We start from the raw sequence: 13664 nt of genomic DNA on the forward strand, positions 1-13664 counted from the left end.
TGGAGCTTGCAGCAGCCATCAGGGCAGCAGCCCTCACATGTGATGCCTGTTATTGCCTGGTGGAGTCCAGCTTCATGTCTTCCTCTGCTTCAATGCAGACGTGGCTTCTCAGAGTGACTGTTAAAGCTGCAGTGGCTGTTTCCATCTCCCATATTCATTCTTGAACGTCACCCTCAGTGCTGAGGCACATGTTCTGCACTGGTTTCTGTGCCTTATCCTCAGGGAACACAGGCCCCACATCTGTGGGTTACTCTGAGAAGGTGAAGCCTGCCGTTGGCCTTTCACTTTCTACCTTGGCAGAACTGCACTTCTATTTCATGGACCTGGCACCAGCAATAGGGCTAACTTAGGACTGGAATTTTCAGAATGAGGGTCTATGAACAAAAAGGGGAGATTCAGAAGTGAAAGAGAATCCCAGAAAGAACAAAGAATAACCAACTAACAGCTCAGTGTTCATTAAGTAGTCAAATCAGCTGGTTCACGGACTTGTCACTATAAAAGCTGTCGTGGCAATACTCTGGTGAGATTCTCACTCGAGCTGGATGGAGAACCTTGTCACCACGAATTGCCCCCGAGAAGCTGCAAAGACAAGCTTAGGGTCCTAGTCACAAACTGAAAGTAACAGATTGACTTTGTCAGGATAATCTCTACTTCCAGAGCACATCTGAAAACACCTCTAAAATGATCAAAATCAAACCTGGAAAGAAGGGCAGCAACAGAAGTTGATGAGGAGAAAATGTGCAGCTCTCAAGGCAGCTGAACAGCTGTTCTGACTCAGAAGCACCAGGCAGCTTCTTCACTGAGGTTCTGACACAGAGATAGAGCTACACTCTCCTGACCAAAACACCTTCAGAGTCTAGAAAAACTACCTGAAAAAAGGCAGCTCTGGTCACAGAGTGGGACCTTGTGAGAAAACAAGACTTCAGGACCTGGCATGACCTTTTTCATCTCTGACTTAAAATGCTGTTTCCCTGCAGCTTAAAACGTTCATATACTTTAGTTTTTTCTAAATGTTTCTAAAACAATTCCCACAAACATTTAAGTTTTCACTGCTGTTTCTCCTTCCACTTTTCCTCTTCCATGTTTTCCTTCTAACACAACCCACTCCTCCTCCTTTTCTCGTTACCCTGTCTCCCCTCAAAGGGACAGAGGGGAGACAAAATGCAGAAAGCTGTGTTTTGCATGGAGCAAGCAGGACTTGTTTGGTCAGGAAATGCTGACGTTTTCATGAAGCATAACTTGACTCTTTTGCCAGCTCCATCCTGTGACCTCCTTTTTCATAGAACAGACTTCCCACATCACTCTGTTCTCATCAAGTTTGGCAGCAAGTTGGGAGCATCTACAACAACCATTTTTCACTTTTCCTACTATGCCATCACAATGAGCTGGTTTTATTCTCTCATACCTTGGAGTATTTAGTTTAAGTGAAAATCAAACATAATGAACGTACTGGTGCAAACTGTCGCGACTGGGCTTTGAAACCTGTTTGACAAACGCAAAGGCACTGTCACGAAAAAATCCTTCCTGAAGGAGAGACTTCCGTGGTGTCTCTGCTACCAGCCACAGTGATGGTTGCAGCCTACAAGAGCCCTCCTTATTTTCTCATTGTCTCAGTGCATCCTCCATGATTTAATTACAGATTCTGGCTCTGCTTTGATTTCAGTTCACACTAATGATATTTGATTGACAGCAACTTAAGAAAAATCACAAACTGATGTTAGATTACCAGATTATTTATGTATTTTCTGCTGTACTGCTAACAATGACTTCAGTGAAACATATGGAACAAATAACAAGATATTTAGAAACCAGGAGTTTATAAGAAACTGGAAACAACTTGATATAAGCCATTTAAAAACTATATTGTGCTTCATTTTAAAAAAGTATATATTTACCTACTCTGTCTGGTATTACAGGAAAAAAATAAAGAGAGACATACTTGCAACTGTAACTCAAGTGACAGTATATTTCATGGTAGCTGGAGATTGCAACCATCTCTAAAGACTCAATTCACTTCAAAACTGCACAGCCTACTGGCATCACTGAACAACTTCAAAACACACCTCATGCTAAGGAGACTTGGCAATACATTCCTCAAGCCAGCAAAGTACTTTATGGTATTAAGACACAGTTGATTTTTATTACCCTGTTGTTAAATGTCACCCTCGAGGCACAGCTGCACAGCCCCAGGCCACCATTCTCACAGTGAGCCAGGCAATGCATTTGCAGTGCTGCTGAGTCAGTTCTGGTACAGATGAGGCTATGACTTGCCTCTACTTCTCACCCTGTTTGCTGGTCTTCACAATAGCTGCACCAACACAAAACTTCCCACAGCTGCTGAAACTGTCCACAAAATCCAGCATGTCAACCTGCTCACCAATACCCTGTCCCCCTGGGCCCCAAAGAAATCATCAAGCTGAGGCTAATTGCAAGCACAGTAGAAAGCCCAAGGCAAATACAGAGAGCACTAAAGTGGTGTGGCAGAGGTCTGATTAACACACTGCCTGACACCAATTAAGAGGAAGTAATAGTGCATTGGGAAGTGACATAATAAATAGCTTGGTATAAACACAAAGTATTACAAAGCAGTTTATGTGCTCTGTCATTTTTAATCACCACTTTTGTGAACAATTATGAATAACGATGCCTCACAACACACTGAAGTCACAACGCAGCTGTGGCAGGGGCAGAGCAGAAGCAGCAGCTCATCATTACTCCTGGCTGAGAGAGATGCCAAAAGCATCTACAATCTGGATTAGCCTTCAGTGGCATCTCCCACTCACAGCTCAATTTAAAGCACACCAAACAGGTACCAGGGATGTTTCCCACAACAAGAGGCTGTTGTAACCTAGCCAGCAAAACTGGTCAGGAACTAGATACCCTCCTTCTCTGGACCCTTTGCTAACCAGCAGGTGAATTCCCTTCACTTCCCAATGAGAAAGTTTTAACAAAGACTGACTTATTTCTTCCTCTAGGAAGGCTGGGAGGAATAGTATTGGCAGAAAGGCTTCTCACTATGGATTCCTGTGAGAAGACTGACCTTGCTCCTGGGTAGGTAGTAGGGAATATTTGATATTACTCCACAAATCATTTGTTAAGATGAAAAAAATAAAATCATTCAATAGCAATTAAGTAGCCTTGGAGAGGAGTTGTACTGCATGGCTCAAGACCCAAACCTGCATTTGTGCTTTAAGCCCCTACATGCATCAGATTCGGTAGTTTGATGACAGTTGGACTTGATGATCTTAAAGGTCTTTTCCAACTGAAATGATTCTATGGATTACCAGCACCACCTGTACCAGTGTGCTGGCTCCGGTCGTGGCTGTGGCAAGGTACCAACGACTATTGAGTCTGAACAGAAATCAACTCAGCCTTTCTGACATGGGCCCAGATCCTGGCTTTGTGAACACACGGTACATTCCACTCTAATTATTCCTAATTGCTATGACTTAACGTGTAAACATTTGCAGCACACCAGTATAAAAGTACTTCCATACTGCAGACTCCTCAGCAGCTGTGGGCATGTTTTCTAAGCCTTTCCAGTTTCTCCAGCTACAGGCTGTGGAGCATGCTCCTCAGCTGATGCTCACTTTCGAAGTGAGGGGCTGCTGCCTCCTGTTGAGGTTTTCAAAGAGTCCAGTGGGAACCAGTGCAGCTCTGATGCTCCAGTCTGCACACACCACCTTCCCACAAACCTTTCTTTTATCCATTTGTTGTTGTTTTCCACAGCTGCTAGATGCCCGTCATTGTGCAGCCTGAACCACACCTACCCTAGGTCTGCCTTCATGCTGTCTTGCCTGCTCCCCTGGTACTGTCTCTCCTCCATCCTGCTTTACACTGTTCTGATTCTAGTATATTGGAGAACTTAAACTGACAAGATGAGGCCAGTTGACAGCAGAGCAGATATGGCCCAAGCACATTCTTCTCCATTCAGTCCCTCTTCTTGGTAAAGCCAAACCTGCAGAGAGAGCCAGACAAACTCCAGGGTGGCCAGAGGGGTGGCTGAGCAGTGGGTGGCTTTGAGAATAACTGAGTCTTTGGCTGCCACTGCCAGAATTTCACAGGATGGCTCTGGAGGCAGCTGTCCCCAGGGCCAAGGCAAGCCTTTGGAGCAGGGCCAAAGTGACAGACAGCTCTTAAGATCTCTCTGGAGCGCTTCAATCAAGTTTTCCATGTCCATCAATCCTACACCTTCAGAGCAGTCTGGCAGCATGAATCCCTGTCTGCATCAGCCATCAAGTTCTCCTGCAGCTGCAGTGATTCTCAGCCTCCTTCCACTTAGAGCAGTAAACCAGAGCAGCTGAGACTCTGTACACAGACACAGTGCTGTAACTCACTGCCATGTCCCCTGAGGCATCTTAGGCCATAATTTATACAGCTCTGAGAGTTTTTATATTATATAGAACCGAGAGCTTGACGGAAAACCAAATGAAACACAGCAAATGCAGACAATGGATAGCCTGAGAAATTAAAACAGCCTCACAACTTGCAGAACCCAAACTGTCCCCCTAAATGACTCACCCTAAAGAAGATGCCTTGCTTATTAGGTTAGAGGACTTGCAAAAATAAGGGCAGACTGAAAGAAAGAGCAAGCTCTCAGCAGATTCATAAGTTACTTGGTTTTCTTTCTACCCTTATCTCTTGTCACAGCCAAGAAGCTGCCCCAAGGCAGAGGCTTTCACTATGATGGCGACAAGGTAGCCTGCTCTTCTTCCCTTCCTAGGTGACAGTGCCTAGCTATCCCAAATCAGTCCATTTGTTCTTTTGCATCCTCCAGGGCTAAATGCCTCTTCCCCGAGAACTGACACAGAGCATGTCCCACACCAGGTTCTGCTAAGAGGCTAGGGGAGACCAGAGGGAGATAGGACAGGCTGCAGGATTATTAAGGATGAGAGCAGCTTGAGTCACCTCCACCGAATTCTCTTCTTGGCCACTCTCACCTCACATTGCTCACAAGATTTTAGCAAAGTTGAAATAAAAGTTTCAATGAACAGTAATAGCAAACTTGAATTAGTCTAACAATGCAAGGTGATAAACATCCAGGTCATACTTCTTGCAGATAATACAACATACAGACTCTCCCCTCGAGTCTCTTCGTCTCTGCCATTCTCCTCAGCACTTCTCTGCAAACTGAGTGGCAGTTTCCATCTGGGACTAACAGTTCCCAGCACACTGCGAGTAATAATAAATAAATGGGCAAATCCTCAGAGCAGTCTGCTTAGTCACCTTCTCAAGTGCTACTAACACTTTCAGTGTTGACCAGGCCTTAGTCACTCATCCACTCCTGAAACCCATGGTTACCTTGGTTGTCTCATCAATAACTCTCTGCAAGAGCCAGAACATCACAGCTGCAAAGATACTACTTTGAGCAGAGTAAGGAGCTCCCCTTTGACCTCCCCCACTGTCTGGACAGCAGCTAAAGGTTGTTACATGGTTCGGAAGCCTGTTCTCTTAGTGCAGATTTAACTACACGACCACATTTAGTCACTTCCGAACGTTGGTCTGCTCCCACGCAAAGCTCTATCTCTGGTCCAGGAAGAGTGAGAGGAGGAGGATGGTTGCTAGCTGGTGAGGTACAGCAACCCATTTTTACACAAATATCCCTTCCAACAGTAGCAAAAGTTTTCTCCATTTTATGCAAACTAAAGGGGATAGCATAAGAGAGATTAAATACTAACCCCCAGGGGTTTAAACCTCCAGGTGCTTTGAAGAGAAGCTTCTAAACTCGTCCTCGGATTTCGAGTCGCACCACCATGCCCTATCTGAGCAGAAGTGTTGATCAGAAAGAACAGCCGCAGCCTATCACAGTGGCAGTAAGGACATAAATACTATTTGACAGACTTTTTCAATCATCTTGTACATGCTTTTTAACAAGCCCCCACAACACAGAGAGCATGTGAGCCCTGCTGGTGCACGCTGCGTGGCAAGGCAGTTAAGAATGTACTGCATTTATAAACTACACACAGCTTTACGAGTCTCTAGCTATAATTTCATCACAGCACAGTAATTGGAAAGTCTGCATAATTCTGGAAGGAGATGTGTTTTGGTTAAAAGAACACTATTATTGCTAATTGGATACCAAGCTTACATTGTAAATTAGAGCAAAGTATGGGCTCCCAATTACAAGGTTTTTTTCAAACAAGTACTGTACGTTTTGAAATTATTTTTGGCTAACAAGTGACTTAATCTTAGCATTACAAAGTCCATAAATCTTCTCTCTAGCTGTGGCTGATGAAATGTTGCAGGATAAGAATGTGAGTTCCCAAGGTAAATATCTGTCTTGGCAGCCTCACCTCCTATGGCGAGACGAGGTAAGGGACGAAGTGACTGGCACTGGCACAGCTGCAGGCAGAGATGTAAGAAGTAGAAAGCTGGTACTAACTTATGCACTGTGCTGCAGCTTAACACATTTTCAATGAGCTGGGCTCACTCTTTGGCATCTGGAGCTAAAAGCTTACAGCCATGCTCCTAATGTGGAATGGACTCCTGTATTAAGAGTTTTACAACACAAGCAACAAGCCTTTATGAAGTTGTTAAGGTTCTGAATCTGGAGCTGTGATGCAAGACTATTTGTAAAATTATTTAGTCCAAATGGCTTTTCCTCTGCCTGCCTTGACCCACTCCCACCATAACTGTGGCAGCAGCACCCAGCAGGGTGCTGGGGGACAAGCCCCAGCAAAACACAATATCCTTGCTGGATCTGATCTTTCAGCAACCCGCCTGGCTGGCAGAAAGCACCAACAGCCCCAACTCCCTGTCAGTCAGTGGCGTGAACACTCAGCAGAGGCTGTGATCCTCACTGGATCTGCCTGTTGAGCACCTGGGGGCCAGGATGTATACCCCAACCCTGCAGCCAAAGTGCAAGGAATCACAAAATCGTTAAGGTTGGAGAAGTTCTTTAAGATCACTGAGTCCAATGGTAACGCAGCTATCATGACCACTAAACCACATCCTGAAACACCACATCTACAGCTGCTTGAACATCTTCATGGATGGCAACTACACCACCTCCCTGGGCACCCTGCTCCAAGGCCTCAAAGTGGTGCATTATTTGGGTAAGGATATTAACACACTGGTTGTTCACCATGGCCTTAAAGAGATGCTGCTTATCTCAGTGATGGACAGACTAAAAAGCCATGTGCATTCAAATGCATGAAAAGGAGGGAAGTGAAAAAAGCTGGGCCTCTTGGCACGTGTATTGTGGCCCAGGAAGATCAACAATGCTGCTGAAAGTCTGAAGCCTACTTTGTACTCTCTCCCTATTAAAGGAAGTGCAAGCCTAAGCTGAAAGACAGTGCTGTAAAGGCAATCATGTAGAGCATCTCTCTGGAAATCCTTCTGGTTTTTCCTTTTGATTTTTTGTTTATTATAGATGTCTTTAGTTTTTAAAAGTAATGCAGACTCGGCCAAGAAGATGCTGCTCGGATGTAAGCCTGCACAGCAGCAAGGCAAAGGCCATGTGGCCCCCATTTAAAAGCTGTACTCAGCCCAAATCAGCAAGGGCTCACTGCCAGACAAGCCTGTTAACCATTAGTTCAGCATGTTTCCACCTATTCTTCTTCAAGGAATGGCTGTGGTACCTTTCACTAGGTTACGTTGTAGTTTTGCTGTACTTAGCAGCCACTCGGAGCACAAGAGGTCTTGGATATCACCCATGGATCCCACCTAGGCTGAAAAAGTCCCCAAAGTCTTGAGGTCCAGCATCTCTGCAAGGTCTATGTATTTAACCTTTCATCCCAGCCAGGCTATCAAAATGAGATCACTGAACTTGAGTCTAGAAACAAGAACAGAAGCAGCCTGCTTGCACTGTTGCAGATGAGTAGGTAACAGCTGAGTCCCAGTTTATGACCACTCCAATTCTTTTCCCCTAAATCCACAAACCTCAAATCACAACTGAATGCCCCTGAAAAACATGGGAGCAGAACACTGCAAGCTCCGTTTGGCTTGTAACTAACTGTTAATGCAGGACCTGAAAATTATTCCTGTCACAAGATCAACGACAATCTTCTCCATCCAGAGTTAAGCCAGGTTCAGTTTTGCAGGGCAGATGACCCAGTGTACAATTAGAAAAACAGTGCTCCAGGCATGTTAGCCAGACAAGCTGGCTTGCAGACTTCTTGCCACCACCAGACAACTTTATCCAAAACCTAGCTAGGATGGCCAGAGTTGAATGACAGAAGATATTCAAACTGCACTGCCAGGCAGAGAGACTAAAGATGAGTTTCTCTGCATTGATTCAAGCACCTTCCTCAGGCTCAAGCCTTTACTATTCAACATTTGCCTTTCAGGATCTTCCTGTTAACTTCATAGAATCAACCAGGTTGGAAGAGGCTGCCAAGCTCATCCAGCCCAACCTAGCACCCAGCCATGTCCAATCAACCAGACCTTGGTACTAAGTGCCCCAGCCAGGCTTGGCTTCAACACCTCCAGCCACAGCCACTCCACTCTCACTGACAACAACTTCCAACATCCAGCCTAGACCTCCAGCCTAGACAACTTGAGGCTGTGTCCCCTTCTTCTGTCCCTGGGTGCCTGGCAGCAGAGCCCAACCCCACCTAGCTACAGTCTCCCTTCAGGCAGCTGCAGACAGCAATGAGCTCTGCCCTGAGCCTGCTCTGCTGCAGGCTGCACACCCCCAGCTCCCTCAGCCTCTCCTCACAGGGCTCTGCTCCAGGCCCCTCCCCAGCCTTGCTGCCCTTCTCCAGACACCTTCCAGCACCTCAACATCTCTCTTAAATTGAGGGCCCCAGAACTAGGCACAGCCTGAGCAGTGCTGAGCACAGGGGCAGAAGCACCCCCCTTGTCCTGCTGCCCACACTGTTCTGAGCCAGGCCAGGATGCCATTGGCTCTGCTGCCCACCTGGGCACTGCTGCCTCAGCTTCAGCTCCAGCTGCTCTCTACCAGCACCCTCAGGTTCCTTTCTGCCTGGCTGCTCTCAGCCACTCTGTCCCCAGCCTGTAGTGCTGCTTGGGGTTGTTGTGGCCAAAGTATAGAACCCTGCACTTGGCCTTGTTCAGTCTCACCCCATTGGCCTCTGCCCACCCATCCAGCCTGGCCAGGTCCCTCTGCAGGGCTCTCCCACCCTCCAATAGCTCCACAGCTGTTCCTAGCTTGGTGTCATCTGCAAACTTACTGATGCTGGACTCAACCCCCTGGTCCAGATCATCAGTAAAGACATTGAACAGGACCAGGCCCAGCACTGGTCCCTGGGGCACACCACTACTGCCAGCTGGATGTGGCACCATTCACCACCACTCTCTGGGCCCTGCCCTCCAGTCAGTTCTTGACCCATATCAGAGTGAATCTGTCCAAGCCATGAGCTGCCAGCTGTGCCAGGAGCTGCTTGTGGCAGACAGTGTCAAGGGCTTTGCTGCAGTCCAGGTAGACTACATCCACAGCTTGCCCCACATGCAACCTGATCCTAAAAGGAGATCATGTTGGTCAGGCAAGACCTGCTCTTTCTAAACCCATGCTGGCTGGGCCTGATCCCTTGGCTGTCCTGTAGGTGCTTTGTGATGGCACTCAAGACCATCTGTTCCATCACCTTGCCTGGCACTGAGGTCAGGCTGACAAGTCTGCAATTTCCCCATTCCTCCCTCCGGCCTTTCTCGTGGATGGGCATAACACTGGCAGCTTCCAGTCTCAGTTTCAGATTGGCAGGTGTTTTCTACTGACCAGGAGAACAGGGAATTGTTCTGGAATAGGAAACAAGTCCTTTGAGACATGAAGCAAAATGCCAGCTGGAAGTTTTTAATAGGGCAAGTATGGCAGAAACCTTACAACTAAATCAGTCGCGATCATAACAGAGGAGAAAGGGACACAGTCAGATGTGGGCACACAGAAGGGACAGGAGGACATGGCTCACTCTCTTTTGGATAACTTTAATTCTTCATCAGAATCTCCATTACAGAATCCAGTAGCTTCAAGCAAGGACACATTCTCGTGAAGCCAAGCACAACATGTACTCTTGGTAATCCTCAGAAACCTGGGACAGACCAGGCACATGAAGAAGGGAGGCAATCATAGTCAGACTTCTCTGGAAAGCAATCTGTAGCTGCCTTACATCAGACAACCAACTGGCAAGGCTCTTTGATGTGCTCTCATCTCAGCAGCAGAAGAAAGGCACACTATATACCTGGCAAACAACCTCTCCACACGGAGTAGAATTTGTTGGACTAAAACCCTCACTTCGACAGCCCCAGGCTACACCACCCAAACTTCTCCTACAGTGCATTTCTTGCCACTTTTGGGTATTGCATCTGAGATTCTAATTTCTATTCTGTCATTCTGAAAATCCTGAGCTTTCTGTTTAACATTGCTTGCAGGGAGTCATCAATTTCGACTGAAACTAGGCCAAGTTCTTCACCTAAATCCTCACAGTCTGGTTTTAAAGGTGCTCGGAAGTTTGCACCTGCAAAAGAAATAATCAAAGTGCTCTTCCTTAGACACCATTTCTCTCTTGACTCAAGCTGACTGCATATTTCAGATCCCTTGGAATACTTGGTCTTCAAGTCAAAATCTCTTGCATCTATCCTTAGTGTTCTCCGATTTACTGGCTGTTCCTTTTTGGGGCACATTACAATGTCTTTCCTGTCAAGACACACACTTTCCTTTTCTTATCAGCCACCTGAGCAGGGCAGCATGGCTTGGTTCTAATTAAATAATTAAGAAAATTGCCTCAAGACCAGCTCAGGTGAAATAGGTGAGAAACTGCACGCAGGAGAGCAGACAAGTGGCAGGAGCTTGGAGGAGTCTCTGTTCTGTACAGGCCACCCTGAGAGAACTGACCACCAAAGCAAAAGAATCTGCTAGGAGTGCTTCAAAACCAGCTGTGAGGTTTCCCATCTACATGTTGTGTGAGCATGTTTTAGGCTGTCCCAGAGTAACACAGGACATTAGCTTTTGTTAACTTCCCTATTGAGGAAGGCAGACTCTTGGAAAGAAGAGAGGTTAATCTTAACTGTTCTTTAATTTTTATTATGACAGTTTTCAGGATGAGTTTGCAGGCTCTTTTTGCTCCTTTGGGTGCACACAAATTTCTGATGAAAGCTTCAGATTTTAATTAAAAACAAAGCCAGCCACAAAAACCCAACCCCATAAGATTATTTTCCTTGAAGAAACTGACAGAACTCTATGAATCAAATTACAGGAGAGGAGCAGACATCACAATTCCAACTCTACCTAGTGAGGCAACCTGAATGCTTCTCTGAGGTGAAGAGGTGATGGGAAACAGCATAATTCTGCACCGAGAAAGGAATGTCTATTTGTAGGTAATGAACTTTGAAAGTGAAGCCTATAAGCACATGTAACATATTTCTGTGTTCCTAAAAGCTGGAAAATAATTCTTCTGCCTACAACTAACTCCTATGCTTAAACCTTCAGCCATCCAGAAAGAGAAAGACTGAAGGCTTCCATTTGTGGTCTGCAAAGTGTTAGGTTATCTCTTTGAGACTGCTGTGAAACATAGTTGCACAGAATTGATTACCAGCAGACAGACATTTGCTGTCCAACAGTCTGCAATTCTACTCAGCCATTTCTTAGAACTCTAAAAACTAGCCCATGGTCAGAGGATCCGAGTTTGGCCGCCTCCTTCACTCACAATCCTGCTTCTCCTCTTGAAATTGACAGACACTCTTCATTCATGAGCCTCATTGTTTAAATTGTCATTGACTTCAGGAAAATAAGTCTCTGCTGCATTCGGTAACTGCTAACCCCATTTATCCAACCAACAGATAATCCTTCGCCCCCTCCTTCCCTCCCAACTCCTAGGTTATTGCACAGGAACGTCTTGGCTCTATGCCTATTTAATCTTGGTAATTGTGATCAAAACCAGAGAGCAGAGACCCGAGTACCCTGATTAGGACCACCATCCAACTATACAGATGCACGTATTTCATTAGGAGGAAAAGGTTCTGCCAGAGGTTGCCATAGTTGATTAGAACGCCTATATTTCTCAGGATGTAATATTATCAGCAGCAGCTTAGATCCCACTGGACTGCAGATGGCAAGTTTATTAGGCTTTTCCATTGTTAGAGGCAAATGAGGAAGCTTTTCTCCTTTTTGCATTAACTTGTGTCAAGAATGATGACTCCAAATCATTAGAGAGTAGAAAACGCAGGGCGAGTACAGTGTAAGGCCTTACAACTGACAAGGTTCTGTTTTACTCCAGCAAATGAGGGAACGTTTCTGGGGCTTCACAGTCAAACATGAAGAAACAAGACAGTCACAATTTAATGTGTGTGGGATATCTCTTTGGAGCTTTATGCAGTACATATTCAGGAGTCCACTCAGAGGACATGATTCAATTCCTATCTGCAACAGTGGTCAAGCATCTACTGACCGAAGCTCTACCAGCTAAAGGTTTCCTTTGTCAGTCTCATGCTATGAATAACAGCCTGCAGGTGGACAGTCTAGTTTACCTCGGCAAACAGAAGATGGCATACTCATTTATACAGACCAACTAACATCATGTCCTGTGCTCTCACGTACAACAACAGCTACCAATTAAACAGTAGCCCCCAGTGTTTGGCCCCAGAACAATGCATTAAAAAAAACAATTCACTGTAGTTATGTTGCTCACATTTGAAAGTAGATTCTACCTTCCAATATATGCAAAGCTGGTTTTACTGCAGACTTATCTGTAGAAGAATCAACCAATGGCAATTTGGTCAGCTAGCAAAGCCTTTTCTTCCACTACTGCACTGCATAAAAACAGCCCCTAAGGCTCAAGAGGTTAGATGCAGTTGTTCAAAGGGAAAAATGCAGATATGAAGTTTAAAATAATACTTTGCCGTGGTCCTGCCCTGAACAGATTAAAATCAGCTTAGAGCTTTCTTTTCCGCCCCCTCTCTCCAGAGAGTCAAAGCTAGCGAGGCTCAGAGCATGGACAGTAATTTGCTGCAGGTTGCTTGAGATACTCAAGTTCATGCTGGCAAGCCCCTGACTCACAGCCCGTAAGAAGAACCATCCTCTTTACCCATTTTACCCCAATAAGAGTAGCCTGGCTCTCCTGAAAAACAAAGGTGTGCAAGAAAGCCTTTTCTGTACAAAGAGAGCATTCCAAGCAAAATGAGAGAGGCTTGCAGAGATACCAATCTCCTCCTAGTCTTCATGAAAACTGGTAGCTAGGTAGGGAAAGGACTGAAGGAAAGCCCTCAAGTGGAGACTATCTTTTCCTAGACATCAGAGAATCCTCACAGGCATGTCAGCCTTGAAACAAATGGGCTTATCTCTGCTGTCCATAGACTTGATTATAGGCTAACTGTGTCATCTGCTCTACAGAATACTGCCCACACGTATGGGATGAGACTGTACAAAGTGTTTGTCTCTACTGTCTCTGCTCTGGAAAGAGGTGAAGTCCCTTTGTCCAGCATGGACAATGCAGGTGGGAGCTGGGCAGCAACTGAGGGAAGAGGGGTTTGCCTGTGCAAAAGGGTAAAAAAGACATCTAATGAATCACAGAAAATAACAGCTTTGCACAGTAAAAGCATTCCCTCTCCCTGCTTCTCTCCCTCTGCTTTTCCACATAAATTATGTCAAGATATCATCAAAACATGGTGATTTTTATTGTCATAAATGGGGCCATATGTCAGTTAAAACAGAAAATGTGTGCTGAACTGTGATGTGGGTTACATGATACTCTTTAATTGGATGTCACTTCAAT

At 45.6% G+C, this 13664-nt stretch overlaps 1 protein-coding gene across 10 annotated transcripts in view; it reads right to left on the reverse strand.

The window, feature by feature from the left end:
* The window catches only part of GLIS1 (GLIS family zinc finger 1), a 218341-nt gene that overhangs the window by 67014 nt on the left and 137663 nt on the right, over nt 1-13664 (reverse strand). The gene's annotated exons all lie outside the window — the stretch shown is intronic.

Source organism: Pogoniulus pusillus, chromosome 8, assembly GCF_015220805.1.
Source record: "Pogoniulus pusillus isolate bPogPus1 chromosome 8, bPogPus1.pri, whole genome shotgun sequence".
In the NCBI taxonomy this organism is placed as follows: domain Eukaryota; kingdom Metazoa; phylum Chordata; class Aves; order Piciformes; family Lybiidae; genus Pogoniulus; species Pogoniulus pusillus.